Raw genomic sequence first — 19,035 nt, 5'->3', positions numbered from 1 at the left:
AGTGATATTTGAAAGCCCATAGAGGGCTGTGGTGAAAAAGGAAATATCCTCAGATGAAATCTGGAACGAACCCTTCGGAGAAACTGCTTAGTGTTCTCTTAATTCATCTCACAGAGTTACATCTGTATTTCGTGATTCTCTTTGCTAGCCTTATTTCTGTGGAATCTGAGAACAGATATTTCGGATCCCTTTGAAGACTATAGGGCCAAAGGAAATATCCTCCGATAACAAAGGGAAAGAAGCTTTCTGAGAAACTTCTTTGTGTTCTGTGAAATCATCTCACAGAGTTACAGCTTCCCCCTCAAGAAGCCTTTCGCTAAGACAGTTCTTGTGGAATTGGCAAAGTGATATTTGGAAGCCCATTGAGGGCTAGTTTGAAAAAGGAAATATCCTGAGATGAAATCTGGAAAGAAGCTTTCTGAGAAACAGCTTAGTGTTGTGTTAATTCATCTCACAGAGTTACATCTGTATTTCGAGGATCTCTTTGCTAGCCTTATTTCTGTGGAATCTGAGAACAGATATTTCGGATCTCTTTGAAGACTATAGGGCCAAAGGAAATATCCTTCGATGACAAAGAGAAAGAAGCTTACTGAGAAAATCCTTTGTATTCTGTGAAATCATCTCACAGAGTTACAGCTTTCCCCTCAGGAAGCGTTTCGCTAAGGGAGTTCTTGTGGAATTGGCAAAGTGATATTTGGAAGCCCATAGAGGGCTATGGTGAAAAAGGAAATATCCTCAGATGATATCTGGAAAGAAGCTTTTTGAGAAACTGCTCTGTGATGTGTGACTTCAACTCACAGAGTTACATCTGTATTTCGTGGATCTCTTTGCTAGCCTTATTTCTGTGGAATCTGAGAACAGTTATTTCGTATCCCTTTGAAGGCTATTGAGCCAAAGGAAATATCCTCTGATTACAAAGGGAAAGAAGCTTTCTGAGAAACTGCTTTGTGTTCTGTGAAATCATCTCACAGAGTTACAGCTTTCCCCTCAAGAAGCCTTTCGCTAAGACAGCTCTTGTGGGATTGGCAAAGTGATATTTGTAAGCCCATAGAGGGCTATGGTGAAAAAGGAAATATCCTCAGATGATATCTGGTAAGAAGCTTTCTGAGAAACTGCTCTGTGATGTGTGACTTCCACTCACAGAGTTACATCTGTATTTCGTGGATTTCTTTGCTAGCCTTATTTCTGTGGAATCTGAGAACAGATATTTCGGATCCCTTTGAAGACTATAGGGACAAAGGAAATATCCTCCGATAACAAAGAGAAAGAAGCTTTCTGAGAAACTTCTTAGTGTTCTGTGAAATCATCTCACAGAGTTACAGCTTTCCCCTCGCAAAGCCTTTCGCTAAAACAGTTCTTGTGGAATTGGCAAAGTGATATTTGAAAGCCCATAGAGGGCTGTGGTGAAAAAGGAAATATCCTCAGATGAAATCTGGAACGAAGCCTTCTGAGAAACTGCTTAGTGTTCTGTTAATTCATCTCACTGAGTTACATCTGTATTTCTTGATTCTCTTTGCTAGCCTTTTTTCTGTGGAATCTGAGAACAGATATTTCGGATCCCTTTGAAGACTATAGGGCCAAAGGAAATATCCTCCGATAACAAAGGGAAAGAAGCTTTCTGAGAAACTTCTTTGTCTTCTGTGAAATCATCTCACAGAGTTACAGCTTTCCCCTCAAGAAGCCTTTCGCTAAGACAGTTCTGGTGGAATTGGCAAAGTGATATTTAGAAGCCCATAGAGGGCTATGGTGAAAAAGGAAATATCCTCCGATGAAATCTGGAAAGAAGCTGTCCGAGAAACTGCTCTGTGATGTGTGACTTCCACTCACAGTGTTACATCTGTATTTCGTGGATCTCTTTGCTAGCCTTATTTCTGTGGAATTTGAGAACAGATATTTCGGAAACCTTTGTAGAGTATAGGGCCAATTGAAATATCCTCCGATAACAAAGAGAAAGAAGCTTTCTGAGAATCTTCTTTGTGTTCTGTGAAATCATCTCACAGAGTTACAGCTTTCCCTTCAAGAAGCCTTTCGCAAAGACAGTTCTTCTGGAATTGGCAAAGTGATATTTGGAAGCCCATAGAGGGCTATGGTGAAAAAGGAAATATCCTCCGATGAAATCTGGAAAGAAGCTTTCTGAGAAACTGCTCTGTGATGTGTGACTTCCACTCACAGTGTTAAATCTGTATTTCGTGGATCTCTTTGCTAGCCTTATTTCTGTGGAATCTGAGAACAGATATTTCGGAACCCTTTGAAGAGTATAGGGCCAAAGGAAATATCCTCCGATAACAAAGAGAAAGAAGCTTTCTGAGAATCTTCTTTGTGTTCTGTGAAATCAGCTCACAGAGTTACAGCTTTCCCTTCAAGAAGCCTTTTGCTAAAACAGTTCTTGTGGAATTGGCAAAGTGACATTTGGAAGCCCATAGAGGGCTATGGTGAAAAAGGAAATATCCTCAGACGAAATCTGGAAAGAAGCTTTCTGAGAAACTGCTTGGTGTTCTGTTAATTCATCTCACAGTGTTATATCTGTATTTCGTGGATCTCTTTGCTGGGCTTATTTCTGTGGAATCTGAGAACAGATATTTCGGATCATTTTGAAGACTATAGGGCCAAAGGAAATATCCTCCGATAACAAGGAGAAAGAAGCTTTCTGAGAAACTTCTTTGTGTTCTGTGAAATCATCTCACCGAGTTACAGCTTTCCCCTCAACAAGCCTTTCGCTAAGACAGTTCTTGTGGAATTGGCAAAGTGATATTTGGAAGCCCATAGACGGCTATGGTGAAAAAGGAAATATCCTCAGATGAAATCTGGAAAGAAGCTTTCTGAGAAACTGCTCTGTGATGTGTGACTTCCACTCACAGAGTTACATCTGTATTTCGTGGATCTCTTTGTAGCATTATTTTTGTGGAATCTGAGAACAGATATTTCTGATCCCTTTGAAGACTATAGGGCCAAAGGAAATATCCTCCGATTACAAAGGGAAAGAAGATTTCTGAGAAACTTCTTTGTGTTCTTTGAAATCATCTGACAGAATTACAGCTTTCCCCTCAAGAAGCCTTTAGCAATACAGTTCTTGTGGAATTGGCAAAGTGATATTTGGAAGCCCATAGAGGGCTATGGTGAAAAAGGAAATATCATCAGATGTTATCTGGAAAGAAGATTTCTGAGAAACTGCTCTGTGATGTGTGACTTCCACTCACAGAGTTACATCTGTATTTCGTGTATCTCTCTGTTAGCCTTATTTCTGTGGAATCTGAGAACAGATATTTCGGATCCCTTTGAAGACTATAGGGCCAAAGGAAATATCCTCCGATAACAAAGAGAAAGAAGCTTTCTGAGAAACTTCTTTGTGTTCTGTGAAATCATCTCACATAGTTACAGCTTTCCCCTCAATAAGCCTTTCGCTAAGACAGTTATTGTGGAATTGGCAAAGTGACATTTGGAAGCCCATAGAGGGCTGTGGTGAAAAAGAAAATATCCTCAGATGAAATGTGGAAAGAAGCTTTCTGAGAAACTGCTCTGTGATGTGTGACTTCCACTCACAGTGTTACATCTGTATTTCGTGGATCTCTTTGCTAGCCTTATTTCTGTGGAATCTGAGAAGAGATATTTCGTATGCCTTTGAAGACTATAGAGCCAAGGGAATATCCTCCGATAACAAAGAGAAAGAAGCTTTGTGAGAAACTTCTTTGTGTTCTGTGAAATCATCTCACAGAGTTACAGCTTTCCCCTCAAGAAGTCTTTAGCTAAGACAGTTCTTGTGGAATTGGCAAAGTGATATCTGAAAGCCCATTGAGGGCAATGTTGAAATAGTAAATATCCTCAGATGAAATCTGGAAAGAAGCTTTCTGAGAAACGGCTCTGTGATGTGTGACTTCCACTCACAGAATTACATCTGTATTTCGTGGATCTCTTTACTAGCCTTACTTCTCTGGAATCTGAGAACAGATATTTCGGATCCCTTTGAAGACTATAGGGCCAAAGAAAATATCCTCTGATAACAAAGAGAAAGAGGCTTTCTGAGAAACTTCTTTGTGTTCTGTGAAATCATCTCACCGAGTTACAGCTTTCCCCTCAATAAGCCTTTAGCTAAGACAGTTCTTGTGGAATTGGCAAAATGATTGGAAGCCCTTAGAGGGCTGTGGTGAAAAAGGAAATATCCTCAGATGAAATCTGGAAAGAAGCTTTCTGAGAAACTGCTCTGTGATGTGTGACTTCCACTCACAGAGTTACATCTGTATTTCGTGCATCTCTTTGCTAGCCATATTTCTGTGGAATCTGAGAACAGATATTTCGGATCCCTTTGAAGACTATAGGGCCAAAGGAAATATCCTCCGACAACAAAGAGAAAGAAGCTTTCTGAGAAACTTCTTTGTGTCCTTTGAAATCATCTCACAGAGTTACAGCTTTCCCCTCAAGAAGCCTTTCGCTAAGACAGTTTTTGTTTAATTGGCAAAGTGGTATTTGGAAGCCCATAGAGGGCTATGGTGAAAAAGGAAGTATCCTCACATGAAATCTGGAAAGAAGCTTTCTGAGAAACTGCTTAGTGTTCTGTTAATTCATCTCACAGAGTTACATCTGTATTTCGTGGATCTCTTTGCTAGCCTTATTTCTGTGGAATCTGAGAACAGATATTTCGGATCCCTCTGAAGACTATAGGGCCAAAGGAAATATCATCCGATAACAACGAGAAAGAAGCATTCTGAGAAACTTCTTTGTGTTCGGTGAAATCATATTACAGAGTTAAAGCTCTCCCCTCAAGAAGCCTTTCGCAAAGACAGTTCTTGTGGAATTGCCAAAGTGATATCTGGAAGCCCATAGAGGGCTAGGTGAAAAAGGAAATCTCTTCAGATGAAATCTGAAAAGAAGCTTTCTGAGAAACTGCTCTGTGATGTGTGACTTACACTCACACAGTAACATCTGTATTTCGTGGATCTCTTTGCTAGCCTTATTTCTGTGGAATCTGAGAACAGATACTTCGGATCCCTTTGAAGACTATAGGGCCAAAGGAAATATCCTCTGATAGCACAGAGAAAGAAGCTATCTGAGAAACTTCTTAGTGTTCTGTGAAATCGCATCACTGAGTTACAGCTTTCCCCTCACAAAACCTTTCGCTAAGACAGTTCTTGTGGGATTGGCAAAGTGATATTTGGAAGCCCATAGAGGGCTATGTTGAAAAAGGAAATATCCTCAGATGAAATGTGGAAAGAAGCTTTCTGAGAAACTGCTCGGTGATGTGTGACTTCCACTCACAGAGTTACATCTGTATTTCGTGGATCTCTTTGCTAGTTTATTTCTGTGGAATCTGAGAACAGATATTTCGGATCCCTCTGAAGATTATAGGGCCAAAGAAATATCCTCCGATAACAAAGAGAAAGAACATTCTGAGAAACTTCTTTGTGTTCTGTGAAATCATCTCACAGAGTTACAGCTTTCCGCTCAAGAAGCCTTTCGATAAGACAGTTCTTTTGGAATTGGCAAATTGATATTTGGAAGCCCATAGAGGGCTATGGTGAAAAACGAAATATCCTCAGATGAAATCTGGAAAGAAGCTTTCTGAGAAACTGATCTGTGATGTGTGACTTTCACTCACAGCGTTACATTTGTATTTCGTGGATCTCTTTGCTAGCCTTATTTCTGTGGAATCTGAGAACAGATATTTCGGATCCCTTTTAAGACTATAGGGCCAAAGGAAATATCCTCCGATAACAAAGAGAAAGAAGCTTTCTGAGAAACTTCTTTGTGTTCTGTGAAATCATCTGACAGAGTTACAGCTTTCCCCTCAAGAAGCCTTTCCCTAAGACAGTTCTTGTGGAATTGGCAAAGTGATATTTGGAAGCCCATAGAGGGCTGTGGTGAAAAAGAAAATATCCTCAGATGAAATGTGGAAAGAAGCTTTCTGAGAAACTGCTCTGTGATGTGTGACTTCCAGTCACAGAGTTACATCTGTATTTCGTGGATCTCTTTGCTAGCCTTATTTCTGTGGAATCTGAGAACAGATATTTCGGATCCCTTTGAAGACTATAGGGCCAAAGGAAATATCCTCCGATAACAAAGAGAAAGAAACTTTCTGAGAAACTTCTTTGTGTTCTGTGAAATCATCACACAGAGTTACAGCTTTCCCCTCAAGAAGCCTTTCGCTGAGACAGTTCTTGTGGTATTGGCAAAGTGATATTTGGAAGCCCATTGATTGCTATAGTGAAAAAGGAAATATCCTCAGATGAAATCTGGAAAGAAGCTTTCTGAGAAACTGCTTAGTGTTCTGTTGATTCATCTCACAGAGTTACATCTGTATTTCGTGGATCTCTTTACTAGCCTTTCTTCTGTGGAATCTGAGAACAGATATTTCGGATCCCTCTGAAGACTATAGGGCCAAAGGAAATATCATCCGATAACAAAGAGAAAGAAGCATTCTGAGAAACTTCTTTGTGATCGGTGAAATCATCTTACAGAGTTACAGCTTTCCCCTCAAGAAGCCTTTCGCAAAGACAGTTCTTGTGGAAATGGCAAAGTGATATCTGGAAGCCCATAGAGGGCTATGGTGAAAAAGGAAATCTCCTCAGATGAAATCTGAAAAGAAGCTTTCTGAGAAACTGCTCTGTGATGTGTGACTTACACTCACACAGTAACATCTGTATTTCGTGGATCTCTTTGCTAGCCTTATTTCTGTGGAATCTGAGAACAGATACTTCGGATCCCTTTGAAGACTATAGGGCCAAAGGAATTATCCTCTGATAGCACAGAGAAAGAAGCTTCCTGAGAAACTTCTTTGTGTTCTGTGAAATCGCATCACTGAGTTACAGCTTTCCCCTCACAAAAACTTTCGCTAAGACGGTTCTTGTGGGATTGGCAAAGTGATATTTGGAAGCCTATAGAGGGCTATGGTGAAAAAGGAAATATCCTCAGATGAAATCTGGAAAGAAGCTTTCTGAGAAACTGCTCTGTGATGTGTGACTTCCACTCACAGAGTTACATCTGTATTTCGTGGATCTCTTTGCTAGCCTTATTTCTGTGGAATCTGAGAATAGATATTTCGGTTCCCTTTGAAGACTATAGGGCCAAAGGAAATATCCTCCGATATCAAAGAGAAAGAAGTTTTCTGAGAAAGTTCTTTGTGTGTGAAATCATCTCACAGAGTTACAGCTTTCCCCTCAAGAAGCCTTTCGCTAAGACAGTTCTTGTGGAATTGGCAAAGTGATATTTCGAACTCCTAGTGGACTATGGTGAAAAAGGAAATATCCTCAGATGAAATCTGGAAAGAAGCTTTCTGAGAAACTGCTCTGTGATGTGTGACTTCCACTCACAGTGTTACATCTGTATTTCGTGAATCTCTTTGCTAGCCTTATTTCTGTGGAATCTGAGAACAGATATTTCGGATCCCTTTGAAGACTATAGGGCCAAAGGAAATATCCTCCGATAACAAAGAGAAAGAAGCTTTCTGAGAAACTTTTTGTGTACTGTGAAATCATCTCACAGAGTTACAGCTTTGCCTTCAAGAAGCCTTTGGCTAAGACAGTTCTAGTGGAATTGGCAAAGTGATATTTGGAAGCCCGTAGAGGGCTATGGTGAAAAAGGAAATATCCTCAGATGAAATCTGGAAAGAAGCTTTCTGAGAAACTGCTCTGTGATGTGTGACTTCCACTCACAGAGTTACATCTGTATTTCGTGGATCTCTTTGCTAGCCTTATTTCTGTGGAATCTGAGAACAGATATTTCGGATCCCTCTGAAGACTATAGGGCCAAAGGAAATATCATCCGATATCAAAGAGAAAGAAGCTTTCTGAGGAACTTCTTTGTGTTCTGAGAAATCATCTGACAGAGTTACAGCTTAGCCCTCAAGAAGCCTTTCGCTAAGACAGTTCTTGTGGAATTGGCAAAGTGATATTTGGAAGCCCATAGAGGGCTATGGTGAAAAAGGAAATATCCTCAGATGAAATCTGGAAAGAAGCTTTCTGAGAAACTGCTTAGTGTTCTATTCATTCATCTCACAGAGTTACACCTGTATTTCGTGGATCTCTTTGCTAGTTTATTTCTGTGGAATCTGAGAATAGATATTTCGGATCCCTTTGAAGACTATAGGGCCAAAGAAATATCCTCCGATAACAAAGAGAAAGAACTTTCTGAGAAACTTCTTTGTGTTCTGTGAAATCATCTCACAGAGTTACAGCTTTCACCTCAAGAAGTCTTACGCGAAGACAGTTCTTGTGGAATTGGCAAAGTGATATTTGGAAGCCCAGAGAGGGCTATGGTGAAAAAGGAAATATCCTCGGATGAAATCTGGAAAGAAGCTTTCTGAGAAACTGCTCTGTGATGTGTGACTTCCACTCACAGAGTTACATCTGTATTTCGTGGATCTCTTTGCTAGCCTTATTTCTGTGGAATCTGAGAACAGATATTTCGGATCCCTTTGAAGACTATAGGGCCAAAGGAAATATCCTCCGATAACAAAGAGAAAGAAGCTTTCTGAGAAACTTCTTTGTGTTCTGTGAAATCACCTCTCAGAGTTAAAGCTTTCCCCTCAAGAAGCCTTTCGCTAAGACAGTTCTTGTGGAATTGGCAAAGTGATATTTGGAAGCCCATAGCAGGGCTATGGTGAAAAAGGAAATATCCTCAGATGAAATCTGGAAAGAAGCTTTCTGAGATACTGCTCTGTGATGTGTGACTTCCACTCACAGCGTTACATCTGTATTTCGTGGATCTCTTTGCTAGCCTTATTTCTGTGGAATCTGAGAACAGATATTTCGCATCCATTTGAAGACTATAGGGCCAAAGGAAATATCATCCGATAACAAAGAGAAAGATGCTCTCTGAGGAACTTCTTTGTGTTCTGTGAAATCATCTGACAGAGTTACAGCTTTGCCCTCAAGAAGCCTTTCGCTAAGACAGTTCTTGTGGAATTGGCAAAGTGATATTTGGAAGCCCATAGAGGGCTATGGTGAAATAGGAAATATCCTCAGATGAAATCTGCAAAGAAGCTTTCGGAGAAACTGCTCTGTGATGTGTGACTTCCACTCACAGAGTTACATCTGTATTAAGTGGATCTCTTTTCTAGCCTTATTTCTGTGGAATCTGAGAACAGATATTTCGGATCCCTTTGAAGATTATAGGGCCAAAGGAAATATACTCCGATAACAAAGAGAAAGAAGCTTTCTGAGAAACTTCTTTGTGTTCTGTGAAATCATCTTACAGAGTTACAGCTTTCCCCTCAAGAAGCCTTTCGCTAAGACAGTTCTTGTGGAATTGGCAAAGTGATATTTGGAAGCCCATAGAGGGCTATGGTGAAAAAGGAAATATCCTCAGATGAAATCTGGAAAGAAGCTTTCTGAGAAACTACTCTGTGATGTGTGACTTCCACTCACAGAGTTACATCTGTATTTCGTGGATCTCTTTGCTAGCCTTATTTCTGTGGAATCTGAGAACAGATATTTCGGATCCCTTTGAAGAATATAGGGCCAAAGGAAATATAATCCGATAAAAAAGAGAAAGAAGCTTTCTGAGAAACTTCTTTGTGTTCTGTGAAATCACCTCTCAGAGTTAAAGCTTTCCCCTAAAGAAGCCTTTCGCTAAGACAGTTCTTGTGGAATTGGCAAAGTGATATTTGGAAGCCCATAGCAGGGCTATGGTGAAAAAGGAAATATCCTCAGATGAAATCTGGAAAGAAGCTTTCTGAGAAACTGCTCTGTGATGTGTGACTTCCACTCACAGAGTTACATCTGTATTTCGTGGATCTCTTTTCTAGCCTTATTTCTGTGGAATCTGAGAACAGATATTTCGGATCCCTTTGAATACTATAGGGCCAAAGGAAATATCCTCCGATAACAAAGAGAAAGAAGCTTTCTGAGAAACTTCTTTGTGTTCTGTGAAATCATCTCACAGAGTTATAGCTTTCCCCTCAAGAAGCCTTTCGCTAAGACAGTTCTTGTGGAATTGGCAAAGCGATATTTGGAAGCCCATAGAGGGCTATGGTGAAAAAGGAAATATCCTCAGATGAAATCTGGAAAGAAGCTTTCTGAGAAACTGCTCTGTGATGTGTGACTTCCACTCCCAGAGTTACATCTGTATTAAGTGGATCTCTTTGCTAGCCTTATTTCTGTGTAATATGAGAAGAGATATTTCGGATCCCTTTGAAGACTATAGGGCCAAAGGAAATATCCTCCGATAACAAAGAGAAAGAAGCTTTCTGAGAAACTTCTTTGTGTTCTGTGAAATCATCTCACAGACTTACAGCTTTGCCCTCAGTAAGCCTTTCGCTAAGTCAGTTCTTGTGGAATTGGCAAAGTGATATTTGGAAGACCTTAGAGGGCTATGGTGAAAAAGGAAATATCCTCAGATGAAATCTGGAAAGAAGCTTTCTGAGAAACTGCTCTGTGATGTGTGACTCCCACTCACAGAGTTACATCTGTATTTCGTGGATCTCTTTGCTAGCCTTATTTCTGTGGAATCTGAGAACAGATATTTCGGATCCTTTTGAAGACTATAGGGCCAAAGGAAATATCTTCCGATAACAAAGAGAAAGAAGCTTTCTGAGAAACTTCTTTGTGTTCTGTGAAATCATCTCACAGAGTTACAGCTTTCCCCTCAAGAAGCCTTTCGCAAAGACAGTTCTTGTGGAATTGGCAAAGTGATATTTGGAAGCCCATAGAGGGCTTTGGTGAAAAAGAAAATATCCTCAGATGAAATCTGGAAAGAAGCTTTCTGAGAAACTGCTCTGTGATGTGTGACTTCCACTCACAGAGTTACACCTGTATTTCGTGGATCTCTTTGCTAGCCTTATTTCTGTGGAATCTGAGAGCAGATATTTCGTATCCCTTTGAAGACTAAAGGGCCAAAGAAAATATCCTCCGATAACAAAGAGAAAGAAGCTTTCTGAGAAACTTCTTTGTGTTCTGTGAAATCATCTCACAGAGTTACAGCTTTCCCCTCAAGAAGCCTTTCGCTAAGACAGTTCTTGTGGAATTGGCAAAGTGATATTTGGAAGCCCATAGAGGGCTATGTTGAAAAAGGAAATATCCTCAGATGAAATCTGGAAAGAAGCTTTCTGAGAAACTGCTCTGTGATGTGTGACTTCCACTCACAGAGTTACATCTGTATTTCGTGGATCTCTTTGCTAGCCTTTTTTCTGTGGAATCTGAGAACAGATATTTCGGATCCCTTTGAAGATTATAGGGCCAAAGGAAATATCCTCCGATAACAAAGAGAAAGAAGCTTTCTGAGAAACTTCTTTGTGTTCTGTGAAATCATCTCACAGAGTTACAGCTTTCCCCTCAAGAAGCCTTTCGCTAAGACAGTTCTTGTGGAATTGGCAAAGTGATATTTGGAAGCCCTTAGAGGGCTATGGTGAAAAAGGAAATATTCTCAGATGAAACCTGGAAAGAAGCTTTCTGAGAAACTGCTCTGTGATGTGTGACTTCCACTCACAGAGTTACATCTGTATTTCGTGGATCTCTTTGCTAGCCTTATTTCTGTGGAATCTGACAACAGATATTTCGGATCCCTTTGAAGACTATAGGGCCAAAGGAAATATCCTCCGATAACAAAGAGAAAGAAGCTTTCTGAGAAACTTCTTTGTGTTCTGTGAAATCATCTCAGAGAGTTACAGCTTTCCCCTCAAGAAGCCTTTCTCTAAGACAGTTCTTCTGGAATAGGCAAAGTGATATTTGGAAGCCTATAGAGGGCTATGTTGAAAAAGGAAATATCCTCAGATGAAATCTGGAAAGAAGCTTTCTGAGAAACTCCTCTGTGATGTGTGACTTCCAGTCACAGAGTTACATCTGTATTTCGTGGATCTCTTTGCTAGTTTATTTCTGTGGAATCTGAGAACAGATATTTCGGATCCCTTTGAAGACTATAGGGCCAAAGGAAATATCCTCCGATAACAAAGAGAAAGAACTTTCTGAGAAACTTCTTTGTGTTCTGTGAAATCATCTCACAGAGTTACAGCTTTCCCCTCAAGAAGCCTTTCGATAAGACAGTTCTTTTAGAATTGGCAAATTGATATTTGGAAGCCCATAGAGGGCTATGGTGAAAAAGGAAATATCCTCAGATGAAATCTGGAAAGAAGCTTTCTGAGAAACTGCTCTGTGATGTGTGACTTCCACTCCCAGAGTTACATCTGTATTAAGTGGATCTCTTTGCTAGCCTTATTTCTGTGTAATATGAGAAGAGATATTTCGGATCCCTTTGAAGACTATAGGGCCAAAAGAAATATCCTCCGATAACAAAGAGAAAGAAGCTTTCTGAGAAACTTCTTTGTGTTCTGTGAAATCATCTCACAGACTTACAGCTTTGCCCTCAGTAAGCCTTTCGCTAAGTCAGTTCTTGTGGAATTGGCAAAGTGATATTTGGAAGACCTTAGAGGGCTATGGTGAAAAAGGAAATATCCTCAGATGAAATCTGGAAAGAAGCTTTCTGAGAAACTGCTCTGTGATGTGTGACTCCCACTCACAGAGTTACATCTGTATTTCGTGGATCTCTTTGCTAGCCTTATTTCTGTGGAATCTGAGAACAGATATTTCGGATCCTTTTGAAGACTATAGGGCCAAAGGAAATATCTTCCGATAACAAAGAGAAAGAAGCTTTCTGAGAAACTTCTTTGTGTTCTGTGAAATCATCTCACAGAGTTACAGCTTTCCCCTCAAGAAGCCTTTCGCAAAGACAGTTCTTGTGGAATTGGCAAAGTGATATTTGGAAGCCCATAGAGGGCTTTGGTGAAAAAGAAAATATCCTCAGATGAAATCTGGAAAGAAGCTTTCTGAGAAACTGCTCTGTGATGTGTGACTTCCACTCACAGAGTTACACCTGTATTTCGTGGATCTCTTTGCTAGCCTTATTTCTGTGGAATCTGAGAGCAGATATTTCGTATCCCTTTGAAGACTAAAGGGCCAAAGAAAATATCCTCCGATAACAAAGAGAAAGAAGCTTTCTGAGAAACTTCTTTGTGTTCTGTGAAATCATCTCACAGAGTTACAGCTTTCCCCTCAAGAAGCCTTTCGCTAAGACAGTTCTTGTGGAATTGGCAAAGTGATATTTGGAAGCCCATAGAGGGCTATGTTGAAAAAGGAAATATCCTCAGATGAAATCTGGAAAGAAGCTTTCTGAGAAACTGCTCTGTGATGTGTGACTTCCACTCACAGAGTTACATCTGTATTTCGTGGATCTCTTTGCTAGCCTTTTTTCTGTGGAATCTGAGAACAGATATTTCGGATCCCTTTGAAGATTATAGGGCCAAAGGAAATATCCTCCGATAACAAAGAGAAAGAAGCTTTCTGAGAAACTTCTTTGTGTTCTGTGAAATCACCTCACAGAGTTACAGCTTTCCCCTCAAGAAGCCTTTCGCTAAGACAGTTCTTGTGGAATTGGCAAAGTGATATTTGGAAGCCCTTAGAGGGCTATGGTGAAAAAGGAAATATTCTCAGATGAAACCTGGAAAGAAGCTTTCTGAGAAACTGCTCTGTGATGTGTGACTTCCACTCACAGAGTTACATCTGTATTTCGTGGATCTCTTTGCTAGCCTTATTTCTTTGGAATCTGAGAACAGATATTTCGGATCCCTTTGAAGACTATAGGGCCAAAGGAAATATCCTCCGATAACAAAGAGAAAGAAGCTTTCTGAGAAACTTCTTTGTGTTCTGTGAAATCATCTCACAGAGTTACAGCCTTCCCCTCAAGAAGCCTTTCGCTAAGACAGTTCTTGTGGAATTGGCAAAGTGATTTTTGGAAGCCCTAGGAGGGCTATGGTGAAAAAAGAAATATCCTCAGAAGAAATATGGAAAGAAGATTTCTGAGAAACTGCTTAGTGTTCTGTTAATTCATCTCAGAGAGTTACATCTGTATTTCGTGGATCTCTTTGCTAGCCTTATTACTGTGGAATCTGAGAACAGATATTTCGGATCCCTTTGAAGACTATAGGGCCAAAGGAAATATCCTCCCATAACAAAGAGAAAGAAGCTTTCTGAGAAACTTCTTTGTGTTCTGTGAAATCATCTCACAGAGTTACAGCCTTCCCCTTAAGAAGCCTTTCTCTAACACAGTTCTTGTGGAATTGGCAAAGTGATATTTGGAAGCCTATAAAGGGCTATGGTGAAAAAGGAAATATCCTCAGATGAAATCTGGAAATAAGCTTACTGAGAAACTGCTCTGTGATGTGTGACTTCCACTCACAGAGTTACATCTGTATTTCGTGGATCTCTTTGCTAGCCTTATTTCTGTGGAATCTGAGAACAGACATTTCGGATCCCTTTGAAAACTATAGGGCCAAAGGAAATATCCTCCGATAAAAAAGAGAAAGAAGCTTTCTGAGAAACTTCTTTGTGTTCTGTGAAATCATCTCCCAGAGTTACATCTTTCCCCTCAACAAGCCTTTCGCTAAGACAGTTCTTGTGGAATTGGCAAGGTGATATTTGGAAGCCCATAGAGGGCTATGGTGAAAAAGGAAATATGCTCAGATGAAACCTGGAAAGAAGCTTTCTGAGAAACTGCTCTGTGATGTGTGACTTCCACTCACAGAGTTACATCTGTATTTCGTGGATCTCTTTGCTAGCCTTATTTCTGTGGAATCTGACAACAGATATTGCGGATCCCTTTGAAGACTATAGGGCCAAAGGAAATATCCTCCGATAACAAAGACAAAGAAGCTTTCTGAGAAACTTCTTTGTGTTCCGTGAAATCATCTCACAGAGTTACAGCTTTCCCCTCAAGAAGCCTTTCGCTAAGACAGTTCTTGTGGAATTGTCAAAGTGATATTTGGAAGCCCATAGAGGGCTATGGTGAAAAAGGAAATATCCTCAGATGAAATCTGGAAAGAAGCTTTCTGAGAAACTGCTCTGTGATGTTTGACTTCCACTCACAGAGTTACATCTGTATTACGTGGATCTCTTTGCTAGCCTTATTTCTGTGGAATCTGAGAAGAGATATTTCGGATCCCTTTGAAGACTATAGGGCCAAAGAAAATATCCTCCGATAACAAAGAGAAAGAAGCTTTCTGAGAAACTCCTTTGTGTTCTGTGAAATCATCTCACAGAGTTACAGCTTTCCCCTCAAGAAGCCTTTCGCTAAGACAGTTCTTGTGGAATTGGCAAAGTGATATTTGGAAGCCCATAGAGGGCTATGGTGAAAAAGGAAATATCCTCAGATGAAATCTGGAAAGAAGCTTTCTGAGAAACTGCTCTGTGATGTGTGACTCCCACTCACAGAGTTACATCTGTATTTCTTGGATCTCTTTGCTAGCCTTATTTCTGTGGAATCTGAGAACAGATATTTCGGATCCTTTTGAAGACTATAGGGCCAAAGGAAATATCTTCCGATAAAAAAGAGAAAGAAGCTTTCTGAGAAACTTCTTTGTGTTCTGTGAAATCATCTGACAGAGTTACAGCTTTCCCCTCAAGAAGCCTTTCGCTAAGACAGTTCTTGTGGAATTGGCAAAGTGATATTTGGAAGCCCATAGAGGGCTTTGGTGAAAAAGAAAATATCCTCAGATGAAATCTGGAAAGAAGCTTTCTGAGAAACTGCTCTGTGATGTGTGACTTCCACTCACAGAGTTACATCTGTATTTCGTGGATCTCTTTGCTAGCCTTATTTCTGTGGAATCTGAGAACAGATATTTCGGATCCTTTTGAAGACTATAGGGCCAAAGGAAATATCTTCCGATAAAAAAGAGAAAGAAGCTTTCTGAGAAACTTCTTTGTGTTCTGTGAAATCATCTGACAGAGTTACAGCTTTCCCCTCAAGAAGCCTTTCGCTAAGACAGTTCTTGTGGAATTGGCAAAGTGATATTTGGAAGCCCATAGAGGGCTTTGGTGAAAAAGAAAATATCCTCAGATGAAATCTGGAAAGAAGCTTTCTGAGAAACTGCTCTGTGATGTGTGACTTCCACTCACAGAGTTACATCTGTATTTCGTGGATCTCTTTGGTAGCCTTATTTCTATGGAATCTGAGAGCAGATATTTCGTATCCCTTTGAAGACTAAAGGGCCAAAGGAAATATCCTCCGATAACAAAGAGAAAGAAGCTTTCTGAGAAACTTCTTTGTGTTCTGTGAAATCATCTCACAGAGTTACAGCTTTCCCCTCAAGAAGTCTTTCGCTAAGACAGTTCTTGTGGAATTGGCAAAGTGATATTTGGAAGCCCATAGAGGGCTATGTTGAAAAAGGAGATATCCTCAGATGAAATCTGGAAAGAAGCTTTCTGAGAAACTGCTCTGTGATGTGTGACTTCCACTCACAGAGTTACATCTGTATTTCGTGGATCTCTTTGCTAGCCTTATTTCTGTGGAATCTGAGATCAGATATTTCGGATCCCTTTGAGGACTATAGGGCCAAAGGAAATATCCTCCGATAACAAAGAGAAAGAAGCTTTCTGAGAAACTTCTTTGTGTTCTGTGAAATCCTCTCATAGAGTGACAGCTTTCCCCTCAACAAGCCTTTCGCTAAGACAGTTCTTGTGGAATTGGCAAAGTGATATTTGGAAGCCCAAAGAGGGCTATGGTGAAAAAGGAAATATGCTCAGATGAAAGCTGGAAAGAAGCTTTCTGAGAAACTGCTCTGTGATGTGTGACTTCCACTCACAGAGTTACATCTGTATTTCGTGGATCTCTTTGCTAGCCTTATTTCTGTGGAATCTGAGAACAGATATTTCGGATCCCTTTGAAGACTATAGGGCCAAAGGAAATATCCTCCGATAACAAAGAGAAAGAAGCTTTCTGAGAAACTTCTTTGTGTTCTGTGAAATCATCTGACAGAGTTACAGCTTTCCCCTCAAGAAGCCTTTCGCTAAGACAGTTCTTGTGGAATTGGAAAAGTGACATTTGGAAGCCCATAGAGGGCTACGGTGAAAAAGGAAATATCCTCAGATGAAATCTGGAAAGAAGCTTTCTGAGAAACTGCTTAGTGTTCTGTTAATTCATCTCATAGAGTTACATCTGTATTTCGTGGATCTCTTTGCTAGCCTTATTTCTGAGAAATCTGAGAACTGATATTTCGGATCAATTTGAAGACTATAGGGCCAAAGGAAATATCCTCCGATAACAAAGAGAAAGAAGCTTTCTGAGAAACTTCTTTGAGTTCTCTGAAATCATCTCACAGAGTTACAGCTTTCCCCTCAAGAAGCCTTATGCTAAGACAGTTCTTGTGGAATTGGCAAAGTGATATTTGGAAGCCAATAGGGGCTATGGTGAAAAAGGAAATATCCTCAGATGAATTCTGGAAAGAAACTTTCTGACAAACTGCTCTGTGATGTGTGACTTCCACTCACAGAGTTACATCTGTATTTCGTGGATCTCTTTGCTAGCCTTATTTCTGTGGAATCTGACAACAGATATTTCGGATCCCTTTGAAGACTATAGGGCCAAAGGAAATATCCTCCGATAACAAAGAGAAAGAAGCTTTCTGAGAAACTTCTTTGTGTTCTGTGAAATCATCTCACAGAGTTACAGCCTACCCCTCAAGAAGCCTTTCTCTAAGACAGTTCTTCTGGAATTGGCAAAGTGATATTTGGAAGCCTATAGAGGGCAATGGTGAAAAAGGAAATATCCTCAGATGAAATCTGGAAAGAAGCTTTCTGAGAAACTGCTCTGTGATGTGTGACTTCCACTCACAGAGTTACATCTGTATTTCGTGGATCTCTTTGCTAGCCTTATTTCTGTGGAATCTGAGAACAGATATTTCGGATCCCTTTGAAGACTATAGGGCCAAAGGAAATATCCTCCGATAACAAAGAGAAAGAAGCTTTCTGAGAAACTTCTTTGTGTTCTGTGAAATCATCTGACAGAGTTACAGCTTTCCCCTCAAGAAGCCTTTCGCTAAGACAGTTCTTGTGGAATTGGAAAAGTGACATTTGGAAGCCCATAGAGGGCTACGGTGAAAAAGGAAATATCCTCAGATGAAATCTGGAAAGAAGCTTTCTGAGAAACTGCTTAGTGTTCTGTTAATTCATCTCATAGAGTTACATCTGTATTTCGTGGATGTCTTTGCTAGCCTTATTTCTGAGAAATCTGAGAACTGATATTTCGGATCATTTTGAAGACTATAGGGCCAAAGGAAATATCCTCCGATAACAAAGAGAAAGAAGCTTTCTGAGAAACTTCTTTGAGTTCTCTGAAATCATCTCACAGAGTTACAGCTTTCCCCTCAAGAAGCCTTTCGCTAAGACAGTTCTTGTGGAATTGGCAAAGTGATATTTGGAACCCCATAGAGGGCTATGGTGAAAAAGGAAATATCCTCAGATGAAATCTGGAAAGAAGCTTTCTGAGAAACTGCTCTGTGATGTGTGACTTCCACTCACAGAGTTACATCTGTATTTCGTGGATCTCTTTGCTAGCCTTATTTCTTTGGAATCTGAGAACAGATATTTCGGATCCCTTTGAAGACTATAGGGCCAAAGGAAATATCCTCCGATAACAAAGAGAAAGAAGCTTTCTGAGAAACTACTTTGTGTTCTGTGAAATCATCTGACAGAGTTACAGCTTTCCCCTCAAGAAGCCTTTCTCTAAGACAGTTCTTGTGGAATTGGCAAAGTGATATTTGGAAGCCCATAGAGGGCTATGGTGAAAAAGGAAATATCCTCAGATGAAATCTGGAAAGAAGCTTTCTGAGAAACTGCTCTGTGTTGTGTGACTTCCACTCACAGAGTTACATCTGTATTTCGTGGATCTCTTTGCTAGCCTTATTTCTGTGGAATCTGAGAACAGATATTTCGGATCCCTTTGAAGACTATAGGGCCAAAGGAAATATCCTCGGATAACAAAGAGAAAGAAGCTTTTTGAGAAACTTCTTTGTGTTCTGTGAAGTCATATCACAGAGTTACAGCTTTCACCTCAAGAAGGCTTTCGCTAAGACAGTTCTTGTGGAATTGGCAAAGTGATATTTGGAAGCCCATAGAGGGCTACGGTGAAAAAGGAAATATCCTCAGATGAAACCTGGAAAGAAGCTTTCTGAGAAACTGCTCTGTGATGTGTGACTTCCACTCACAGAGTTACATCTGTATTTCGTGGATCTCTTTGCTAGCCTTATTTCTGTGGAATCTGACAACAGATATTTCGGATCCC

This window comes from Macaca fascicularis, chromosome 8 (assembly GCF_037993035.2).
Source record: "Macaca fascicularis isolate 582-1 chromosome 8, T2T-MFA8v1.1".
NCBI lineage: Eukaryota > Metazoa > Chordata > Mammalia > Primates > Cercopithecidae > Macaca > Macaca fascicularis.
The sequence above is the reverse complement of the archived record's forward strand: the minus strand, read 5'-3'. Positions refer to the sequence as shown.